This window comes from Miscanthus floridulus, chromosome 5 (assembly GCF_019320115.1).
Source record: "Miscanthus floridulus cultivar M001 chromosome 5, ASM1932011v1, whole genome shotgun sequence".
NCBI classification, from domain to species: domain Eukaryota; kingdom Viridiplantae; phylum Streptophyta; class Magnoliopsida; order Poales; family Poaceae; genus Miscanthus; species Miscanthus floridulus.
In genome coordinates, this window is record NC_089584.1 from 87,294,389 (window position 1) to 87,306,541 (window position 12,153).

Genomic DNA, 12,153 nt, shown 5'->3' on the forward strand with positions numbered 1-12,153 from the left:
AGCACAGGCCTAAGGCTCTTATTTCTTCCCATACTTCATTCCTATTCTGAGAGTTTCCATTTTCTGGCTTATGCTCTTTCATTTTTCCCTTGACCATAATTCCCTTATTCTGGCTAGGGTATGTCAGAAGGTTGTTAGGCTTGAAACTGCTTTTCTTTCTTTTCTTTTGATTTGATAAGAAATTCTCCATGTCTTTGGATAAAATGCATCAAGCTTACTGCCTTCATTGCCATGACAAGGTCTTTGATGTCTTCCCTCAACTCAAGCAGGCAGTGATAAAATAGTGCTCAGGTAAGTCAGGAGATTCCAAGCTAAGGCCCTTGATTTGACCCTTCTGTGTGGAATCTTGACCATTATGGACTTGGTACAATCTCTTCCATTCCTCAGCAGCAGTGAGGTGAGGCTGCTAGCGAAACAAAGATAGAGGGATGGGAGCATGAATGTCTGATGGTTGTAGTGGAATCATGGCTCATCCCAGAATAGATAGAGAGAATGTGTTACGAAATGAAAAGAAAAAATAACATGATATGAAAACAAGCAAACACACAATCAAATACGAAGACAACAATACTGGTTCTTATAGTTCCTTGGGCAAGTAGCAATAGCACCAATAATAAAGGGGGATGAAGGCAGCCAAAGCCGAAATAATAAAGGCGAATCTTATGCTCAAGCCGCAGGGGAAAGCAGAAGCTCTGGTAAACTGACACTAAACTGATTACAATATTAAAGAATCAGCGAATACAGATGCAGACACAATCAAAGCCAGACAATGGAAGTCACGTATCATCTTTCTGCAGATGGAGAAAATCAAATAGCGATATCACACAGAGAAGAGAAGTAAAAAGCATGCAAGTGACTACGAGCTAGGTCTACTATTGATACGCCTTGAGGAAGGAAGTGGTGAGACCCAGGGACAGATCGAAGTCGAAGTAAGTGCAAAGAAAAGGGAAGTCCAGGAACTATTTATGCCATAGAAACACACATCTGCTAGTGGGTACTACCAATAGGGGAATCCAAAAGGCTAAGATGGATCATGAACACGAAAATAGCATGCACGGGAGTCAAAGTGCGCGCAGCAAATCAACTAATAAAGAGTACCCTTTGCCGTCTATGTTCGAAAGGATAAAGCAGGCAAGATAAATATAAGTACAGGAGAGGAAATAGGAATGAATTAAAGAAGGGAACACGAGCCGGCACGCAGGAACCTTCATCAAGCTGCTTAGCTTAGTTAAGGGTAACGAGCAATGGAATTCGATGCCTCACGGGATCTTGACTAACCGCGACAAGAACATAATCAGCTATTTCACCTTGCGAGCGAGGAAGACAATGTTTGAGCTCCCTGCCCGATTGATTTATCAGGGAAATGAGTAGTACATAGCCTTCTCCGATGGCCGGAATTTAAGCTATTGTCAACGAGAGGTTAAAGAATATTCCCGCAGGTCGGGATAAGAAAAGATCAGAAAACGGTTCGGTTGTGAATCTGGGTCAAGAAATGGGGGTTATGCGCCAGCCTATCAAGCAAGCCGAATAGGCGCGCCTGGATGATCAATTCCTTGGTTTTTTCTTACCTGACCGAGAGACGGGGCCGATAGAGCATATTCCGGACAAGTTGGTTCGATTCGCAGTTCACTTTCTATAAGATAACAAAACAGCAGACCCGCCCCATGCTTTTCTTTACGCTGACCCAGCATTCCCCTTTGCATTTCTTTCAGGCACAAAGGGATTCGTTTTTATGAGAAGCGAGTTGTTCTAGGCTGGGCCGATCCCTACCCGTTTTGATCTGACAGCGGACGAACAGAGAAACGTGGGTCTTTTTCTCGCATTTTAGCGATCAATACCGAATCCTCATCTATGCAATTATTGTACTTATTTGATGAAAGACAAAGAAAGAGATCAGGTTATTTATGATCGGAGAAAAGGATGGGTTAAGTTATTCACCAGCTTCCCCTTCCTTTTCTCCGATCAATGGTGGTGCTGAATCTATTTCACTTTTCCAGCGGGAATTCAAGTTCCTCTGTTAACGCGCCCCACTTATATAAGTGCTTGCTGATGAAAGTTGGCATGAAAGTGCTAACTAACCTTACCTTATTTCTAGGAGCAAGTGGAATATCTGACCTGATTATAAGCTCTATTAATTTCTATGCTTTGCGATAAGCTTTCATATTACTACAAAGAAGGTTTTCCATGAGATTCATAGTTGATCGATTTACGGGTCAATAAACATATTAAATAAAGCGAAGTAGATAAGTATGAGGGAAGAAGTATTTGATTAAATACCTATCCAGATGCCTTTCTTTTGATACCTAATACACCGGTGCTTCTACCTATACAGGCAAACAAACCCATCCCTTGCTTGACGAGCAGCTCTTTCTATTCGCTTGACAAAGCCGCTGCTGCTCTTTCTTAATGCCTCACTGCCTGACCTTAGAGAAGACGAATTAGACTGCCTGATAGACTAATACTTCCTTTTCTTACCCGGCCAAAAAGCTATATATTTCAAATAAGAGCACATCGACTAGGGCCCAACTATTGCTTTTTTTACTAATAGTTAGCAGGTGTCCTCGTAACTAATCTTATTCCGTTTAACTATTAGTAGATGACCTTCCCTTCTATCAATGTGATAGGAAATCCTACTACCATCGGCAAATCATAGGAGCTAATCCTCACCCGGGGGCGGGGCCCGTGGAATAGGCGTACATGGAATTCTGGGCCTGCCCCTACTGGTAATTCACCGTCCCGCTCTTATGGGCAGACAGAAAGATCGGATTCGAAAACAGCCTCCTCAAGTGGAGTGCCCTCGGCGGCTAGGACACACGTTGGGTACTATTTGTGGAAAGTGATGCTTGGGATGAGCAAGTGCATTTGTTGGCTTTCGAGCTGTAGCGGCTGCGGGGCGGGAGAGTTGGTTATTCAATTGATCCTCTGATGTTGGCCCTTCTGCATCATCCAGCAAGGCTCGGAAGTCTGAGCTATTAAGGTGCGGTTGACGGATAAGAGGCCTTCGATATGTTAAGGGAGAGAGGGGAGAGTCATTCCAGAGTTGGGTGGGAATCGTTGATAGAAATTTCCATTTTCCCTGAAGTACGATAGCGTCTGAACTAAAGCAAGGGAATATGGAAAGTGAATATGGTAAAGGATACCAAGAGTAGGTTCCCTGAATGATTTTTACTTCTCTTCTCTGTGTGATATCGCTATTTGATTTTCTCCATCTGCAGAAAGATGATACGTGACTTCCATTGTCTGGCTTTGATTGTGTCTGCATCTGTATTCGCTGATTCTTTAATATTGTAATCAGTTTAGTGTCAGTTTACCAGAGCTTCTGCTTTCCCCTGCGGCTTGAGCATAAGATTCGCCTTTATTATTTCGGCTTTGGCTGCCTTCATCCCCCTTTATTATTGGTGCTATTGCTACTTGCCCAAGGAACTATAAGAACCAGTATTGTTGTCTTCGTATTTGATTGTGTGTTTGCTTGTTTTCATATCATGTTATTTTTTCTTTTCATTTCGTAACACATTCTCTCTATCTATTCTGGGATGAGCCATGATTCCACTACAACCATCAGACATTCATGCTCCCATCCCTCTATCTTTGTTTCGCTAGCAGCCTCACCTCACTGCTGCTGAGGAATGGAAGAGATTGTACCAAGTCCATAATGGTCAAGATTCCACACAGAAGGGTCAAATCAAGGGCCTTAGCTTGGAATCTCCTGACTTACCTGAGCACTATTTTATCACTGCCTGCTTGAGTTGAGGGAAGACATCAAAGACCTTGTCATGGCAATGAAGGCAGTAAGCTTGATGCATTTTATCCAAAGACATGGAGAATTTCTTATCAAATCAAAAGAAAAGAAAGAAAAGCAGTTTCAAGCCTAACAACCTTCTGACATACCCTAGCCAGAATAAGGGAATTATGGTCAAGGGAAAAATGAAAGAGCATAAGCCAGAAAATGGAAACTCTCAGAATAGGAATGAAGTATGGGAAGAAATAAGAGCCTTAGGCCTGTGCTTGACATGTGTTGAGCTACCCTGGTCATCAGTGCAAGGTGAAGATGAACATAGTAATAGGTGATAGTGAAGAGAAGGAAGATGAGAGATACGTTCCTTAGAAGTCGTCTTCAACTTTCTTCCAGGAAAGCCTTTCACCGAGCGAGCAGCTAAGCCTATGCCCTCAGACATTGATTGCTATACAGAATTTAGCATAAAGTACTTGAATATTGATTATTATTCTGAGGCTGAGAGAGCAAGTAACTTAATGAAGCAAGACTTCGAAGAAAAGGAGAGAATAAGTGTTTCAAGTAGTAGTTGATAAAGTATCAAGTAGAGAAGTTCTTCCTAGCTTCTTTTCCAGCAAGAAAACGTATTGTTCATACGAAAAGCAAAGTACTTTCTCCAACAGAAGAGGAATTCAGCAATCAAGTCTACTAATACAAGTCTGTAGTTTGAGTAGTTGTTTTTTCAGCCGATTCTCCGAAATTGAAGACAATTATCCTCACTCAAACTTCAAAAAGTCCTTTTTTCTTTTTTTGATGTAAATTCTGTCTGTCTCCTTTGTCCTTCCTAACGCTAGTCTAGTCTCCTTCGTTCCACTCGTCCTTGCTTTTTTTTTTCTTCTTCCTATCGGTCCCAAGGTCAAAGAAATAGGTTCAGTGGTTCGACCTCCCAAAGGTTAAAGAAAGACATCGATATTAAGACCACTCCCTCCGGATGATGATATGCCCCAACCATCTATACCCCATGGTTCGTTACTCGGGAATTCGGAGAGGTCGGATGAGATAGATGGGTGTGTTCAAAATGGAATGATCCCCTTTCTCATGTTTGAATTTATGTTGTCCACAAACGAATAAAGAGTCCGAAAAGACGTACGCATAACAGACTTGGTACCTAGGTCAATGGGTTCAGTGGAGAATTGCGTATACAAAGGAGCAAGAAAACATATGCGCTTTAGCAACAAAGCGCTCATCCCTTGTTCTTTCGCTTGGAAGCTCAATCCCCTCGCTTCTTCTTTCGCTTCTACGCTCGTGCTTTCAGCAAGTTCGTACCAGTCGTCAGTCAAGGAGGGAGCTCCAACCTCTGCGCCTAGCCGCAACCTAAACGCTGGTTCTATCCCGGCCAAGCAAGCAAGGGGAACCCGGTGGGAAGAGGGAAAGAAAGATCAGGGGAAGAAGCGGGGTAGAGGAATTGGTCGACTCATCAGGCTCATGACCTGAAGACTGCAGGTTCGAATCCTGTCCCCGCCTAATCACGTCAGATACTTGTACGAGTCCTGATCACCTGGGTCAAAGAATCTATGTTCAAGTCGCCTGCCTAACAAATAGATGACTACGTACTATAGTTAGTCTGTTCCGTTGGTCCGATCCTACCATGGAAAGTGTTGCTGTGTAAAATCGAGATTGTGTGGGTGTTTAGATTTCTTATTCCACTATGTGGGTTTTACGTTTTCCAGTTTCATTGAAGCAACTCCTTTCGCTTTCACCTGTTCAACTAAGGAGAGGAGAGGAATCAAATCAACGAGAAATACTATACTTATACTTATACTCGAAATTTCGAGTAGCGAAGGAAAAGCGTGAAACAATGTAAACTCTCAACTCTACATGTTAGAGGGAGCTAAATCAATAGGTGCTGGAGCTGCTACAATTGCTTTAGCGGGAGCTGCTGTCGGGATTGGAAACGTTCTCAGTTCTTCGATTCATTCTGTGGTGCGAAATCCTTCATTGGCTAAACAATCATTCGGTTATGCCATTTTGGGCTTTGCTCTCACCGAAGCTATTGCATCGTTTGCCCCAATGATGGCCTTTCTGATCTCATTCGTTTTCCGATCGCATAAAAAGAAAGGAAAGTCTTCTAGTGTAGGTATCTATCTTTGCAAATAGAGATACCGAGGCCCACCCCAAACAAGGGGTGGGAGAAAGAAGAGTGGGGAACAGGAGGGCTTCTTTCATGGTGCGTATACACATTGGTCCAACGCTCTTGATCCATGCTGACCACCATCCGTTCTGGTGTGTTTGAATTCGGCGCCTGCCTGTTTTTTTTTGCTCTCCTTAATTGCGTGGATAATCTTGCCAGTGCGGGGAGATCATGATGCATTATTTGGCAATTTGCGAGTGTTTATCTGCATGGATTAGATCCGGGGCCCACATGTCGGTGGATGGTTACGCTAATTACTTGCTCCAATACGGATAGAAGTTAGTTCTTCTGATACTGTTGAGGGGAGAGATCGAGGTGCGCGTGTGCCTAATTTGGTTGGTGACGGCCGTGATGTTGTAGGGATGCGTGCCTGATAGGTTAATTCAGTATGCATGATGATGGGTCTAGCAAGGATTGGGTGGACAAAGCCTGTAGTAGAGTAGTGAAGTGAAGGAGAACAGTGTCCTATGAGTTACAACCAGTAGTAGATAGAATAGGACAGTGCCATAGTAGAGTGAGTTTCCAAATGGAGTTAGTAGGACTTTCGTTTGTTGATAAATAAGGATCGACTTAAGCGACAGGTGGACAGTTTCTTTCCTTGCTTTCCATCCAATAGTACGAAGTGAGTTCTGAGTGATAAGCATAGAGTTGACACCTTGCTTTGAACTACTTGAAATTTCAATTAGTACTTGGGACAAAACTGACTGCAGTGAGCTGGGACACAAGGCACTCTTCTTCTTTTAGACTCGATAATCCGGGGCTAAGATAGAACGAATTCCTGCCCTGTAAAGCTAGAAAAGGGGAGCCTATTTCCCTATGCCACCCACACACCCACCACCAACCGAACGTCAGAAGACAATAACTACTCAGCCCATTTTTGCTTAGTTGGTAAGGTGACAAAGAACACTCTCAACGCCTGTGAACTTCCCTCTGTTGATAGTACCCTCCCAGAATAGAGTTACCAGCTCTTGTTGTCTGGCCGGTGACAAGCTCAGCCTCACCCATTCTTCTCTACGAACGATACTGCACAACTTGCTAGCATTGAGTTTGTATAGCTATCAACTCACTCTCCTACTCTTGTCAACGAACTCATTGAACTACTCTTTCTCACTCCGCACTCTGAAACGGTTCACTCACTACTTCCTTGTTTGTTGGAAACGAACTCATTTGTCCACTAGCTGTCTCCTACTGTTGGAAATTAACTCATTGATCAGACCAACATCGATGCTTTTCACTCACTACTATGGTTGTTGTTCATTCCTTCACTCTGGAAGTACGCACTCATTATAGCAAAGCAACTCACTAAACTCCCTGCTGTTCACTCCTTTCCCTACTAGATTATTTGAGACAGTAGCTGTGAACTACTCCGTTGCCTCTTGTACCCAACTGTGAACTACTCAACTACCTATGTTGAAACACTACTTTGTGAACTACACGCTTGTTCAACTGAAGCTTTGTGAAAGAAAGGAAAATCGAGCGCAAAAGTGCTAAACTTGATCAAGGAGATGAATAGCCAACTTTCGCTTCTAAAGTTCCTTCTTTTTTCTTTTTTCAACAACTCAATAGAACTTTTCTCATATTATGTCATTTGCACCTTGGATTTTCCTCTATCGCTCCAGGACTCTTGTTTAGCTTGTTAGAGGGAATGATCAGCCCGGGGAGAAGGGTTTTTTTCCTTCCAACGATGAAGGTGCCTTAAACCGAATGAATATCTCAAGCACTCGAGTAAGCAGTGGATCATAGCGTCTTTGAATGAAATTAGTTGGGTAATTGATTCAACTGGTACAAAGAAGAGCCATCAAAAAGAAAGTCCAGGTGGGAGTGAAATCTTCGAACATGATATTTTCTTACCCTATACTATCCACTGCTTATCTTGACTATCAATACACCCTTTTTTGAAACTCTTCCCTGCTTTCCTATGAAACAACTAAAACACCTAAAAGCTTACTACTTCTACCTAGTTGCTTACCCGTGAGCTGAGCCTATCTTGACTGACTTATCACACAACCACATGCTTATTCCTATTCAAACACATATACCGGTAAACCTATTTCTTGCATTACTTAGTAGCTAGCTTTGGTAGCCCTGATCTATGTCTAAAAAACAGATGCCTATTCTTGGTCACGACCAGCTAAAGATCACTGGCCATAATGTGCTTTTTTTTCCTCGGATTCATTGGAACCCTCCTCGCGAAAATGGTTCCTGTAAAGCAAACTAAGAGCGGGGAAGGAACTAGGGCGGACATAAGCTCACCAATTAGGATGCGTGATTGATTTCTTTAATAGGTATGAAATGAAGATGCCTTGAATGAACCCAAGCAAGCCAAAATCTAATACTAAAAGTATGAAGTGGACATCTATGGTTTAATTGGAAACATCTCTTTTCCATCTATAAGGTGATGAGGGTTGAAGCACAACAACTTATCATGAGTAGTGCGGTTATTTATGACTATAAACTTAGAATCCCTATATTTATATAGAACAGTGGCTACTTTCGTAGCATCTCCTCAACCTATATTATAGGTTCATGCCGCTCGCTTACTTATGCTTCCGCTCTATCCAAGTAAAAGCTATACTTTATTAGAAATGAAATTGAGTATCCGGTAAATCATTCCATCAAGCCAGTAAGCTAACCTTTTATGACCCACGGCAGCAATCCTACCTTTCCTTCTGCGTACAAGAACTGAAGAAGAAGCTAGGACATAAGTCAATAGTTGAGTTTCATAAGTAGAAAGTTCATATTCTTCAGTCATTGATAAACAGTTTTTTGGACAGTACTCAACACAGTTACCACAAAATATACAAACTCCGAAATCCATACTATAATTAGAATTAAGCAATTGTTTCCTTTTAATATCCTTTTCAAATCTCCAATTGATGGCTCCGTTATAGGTGCTAAAAACGAGTAAAAAATGAAGAAAAAAATAATAAAAAAAGACTTCAGATCTGCTATATTTTCAATAATAAAAAGCATAGAATGACCTTTATCTGCCCATTGGAAAAAGAAAGGTAAGGATAGGATTGGTAGCGGAAGTGATGTGAATGAATGAATTGAAATATGCCATTTAAGAGGAGTAGTAGTTTTTTTGTTGATGCCGGTGTGGAAGACGAAGACGAATGTTACTAACGTCAACTAAAAGCAAGGAGTTGGCATCGGGAAGTAAGAAGTTCTTTTTTTCTATAGAAAAATCACTTTCTTGTTTTGTTTTTCTGAATATATAAAGGGAATATCACGGGATAGGAATGAAAGAACTCGTAAAGGAATTACGAAAGGTTCATAAATGCTATTATAGTCCCTCCATATAGAAGATAAAAGGAGAGTAGTCCTAATTAAGGGAAGAGAAAGAGACAAGAAATGGTTGAGCAACTCCAACAGAAACTCCAAGAGGGAGTCAGAGACTACCACTGGATCGCCTGCACCCACATGGAAAGAAACTACAAATAGGGGATGAAACATCTAAACTGGAAAGAGAATATGCTTTACTAGTGACAAAAAGCGGGCCTAGCTGAAAAAAAACCTAGGAAAAAAGGCATGACTATGGAAGGAAACTTCGACTAGACATATTCACCGGGCACTCCAATAGATGAAGTTTTTATCATATGCAGAAGGAAGAAGAAAGGATATAGTACCGGTACGTACAGGAAAAAGAGGCTTGCTTTTCTTTTGATTCATCGGCTCTATCTAATAAAATATCTCATTTTCATGGTCTCGAACGGAAACCTTACCCAACGCACGAACTACTCTAAAACGGGCACCTGAGCACAAGACTTTTTAGAAAAGGCCTGCCCGGGATGTACCGAAAGATAGAGATGCTGCATCGAAACTAGTCAGACTACCGAGGAACCGCTACTCCATACCACGCTGACCAACACACGGCCGCGAGAGAGGAGGCAAACCACGCGATCAGCACCACGACTTCAGCTACCTGATCAAACTATGAAAGCAGGAATCGCGTCGTCTGTATCCCTGCTAAATATCTTGTTTTGGCCACATGGATATAAACAAAAAAGCCTACACAAGACTTTGGGTTCACTTTGGCCCTCGTGGAAAGGACCTATGTGAACGAGGCGAATGGACTCATTTGGAGGACTTAACCAAACTTCATCTTTTGGTCAAAACGACAGACTACAGACCCGACCCGGTGCGGGAGCCGCTCGCACCCACTAGAGACTTTAAAGAAAAGTATGGATTAGACCAGATATGGGGAGAAGTCTCCATTTCTCCTCACGTCTCGTCTGTTGGCGGAACGCACGGTCCAAGAGAAACTTATTAAACCGGAAGAGCTTTATCCGCTATCGAGACCGTTTTCTTTCCTCACTCTCCAGGTGAGATAGCTGATACGCCCAACATCGGCCTAAAAGATGTCGCCGGGGATCGGTTGAAGCTGCACTCTTGCTCTGCCTCGGTCTAGCCGCGTTTCGGAAAATGTTAAATTGAGATGAAAGAGATAAGCTTTTGGTCAAGTCTTGGAAGGGACTCCCATCCCAGAGTGTGAAAGCTCTCGGGAGAAGGGAATCGACAACACAACTGGAGCTGCCCTTTCTTTGGTTTAGTAAGAAGCTTCCTCAAGTATGTCGATTTGTAGTACGGTCAGTTCACTCGAATCCACTGACTTCATGCACGGGGACTCGACCATCAATCCTTTCTTGTGACGAGCTGTGACTGGGTGCTCTGAAACCTCCTTAAAAGGAGGGGCTGTGGGGTAAGGTAATTGAAGTAACTAGCCAGTATTAAGATTAGGCATAAGCATAATAAACTGATGCATCCGAAGACGGTGAATCTAGAATAGAGGCCGGGTGGGGAAGCAAAAGATGCAAGAGAGCCTTTTTCCGGGATTGGATTTCACTCATTTAGTGCTTGGGATGCAGACAGGCGTGGAAGATGAACATAAGAGAGCTCCGCCCTTGCCTTGCACCGGTGAACAAAAGAAAGAAAGGAGACAAGGTCGGAACTAAGACGTCAATAGCTTATTTTAAGTGACGTATTCCTGTCGGGAACAGCGAGCAAGGATAAAATGAGAGTATGAGCCTACACCCATATAGAAATCAGTCATATGCCTGATAGTCGTTATCTATTCTTTCTCAATGATAGTATTATTACCCGAAAACAATATGTACAGAGGAAGCTAGTTTTGTACTCTAGTTCTGTCCCCAAGGCGCGAGTGAAGCCCTTCTCCAGTATGGTAAAGTGAAACCGCTTCGGAGTTTATGGTTCGAAAGAAAGAGAGAGGAAAGCACTTATAAAGCGGTGGGCTCTTATAGTAAACAAGAGTTCCGTTAAGCTCTGGGACTCTAGGCAAGATAGCTGTAGTTTTGAAAACGTAAATTGACCGAAGTTTGTCTTTACTTTCCCCTATTCTACGTATACCATCTCCGAGCCTCTCGTTAAATCGAATCAATTTCTCAAGTTGGTCCTTGCTAGGCCAGTTAGAAGTTCCTGGGGATGTGATTGACCTAAGAAGCCCGTGTTATCGATAGATGTAAGTTCATAGTTGAAGACAAGGGAGTTTTAGCTTTTTCGTAGATAGTCTGAGTTCGAGCTACTGTAGTCTCCCCCGTTGACCTTCTTTTTTAGATAGAATCCTCAATGAGTGGAAAGGACTCCTAGACTTGCTCCGCAGTACGAGCCCCATACAGAGCCGCGCCCTTGTGATATGATAAGAAGAAAAGGGGCTAGGCCACCCTCTTTTCTTTTCCGCACCAAGCCTTCTTGTAAAATCGGGTGTATAGCTCAGTTGGTAGAGCATTGGGCTTTTAACCTAATGGTCGCAGGTTCAAGTCCTGCTATACCCAAAAAAAACCACTCTTGTATTCGTAAGGATGCATTTCTTAGGGACAAAGACCCTAATCAATGCATCCATTTAGGTCAGAATTCTCTATACCATAACTCCTCTTTTCCCTACTGAGATAGATTTCAGGAGTACCCTGGCCGATGAAGGAGTCTACTTTCTTGCTTACCTACCCGAGTCGGCAACTTCCTTTGATGAGTCCCTCCTTTTTGGCCTATCGAGTTCCGCTAAGACCTCTTTGACTTATTACGCCTTAACCTACCTGGTACTAGGACTCATTGTGGAAATCCCATAGGCCTATCCTCCTTGGGCTTATCCCCTAACTACTTCCACGGAGCCATATTCAAGGTGGTTGACCTACTTCCTCGGGTTGGAATCCTCCGTTTTGGAATACTTTACCTCATCCGTCCTGTGACCTATCCTCAGCCTCAGTCGTAGCCTGATCCACTCTCTTTTTCCCAG

General features: G+C 42.8%; 1 non-coding gene across 1 annotated transcript; it reads left to right on the top strand.

Annotated features, from left to right (window-relative positions):
• The first annotated feature begins 11,622 nt into the window (after nucleotides 1-11,622).
• TRNAK-UUU (transfer RNA lysine (anticodon UUU)) lies at nucleotides 11,623-11,695 on the top strand. Its single transcript has one exon. It is a non-coding gene; the product is annotated as a tRNA-Lys (tRNA).
• The last annotated feature ends 458 nt before the right edge of the window (nucleotides 11,696-12,153 follow it).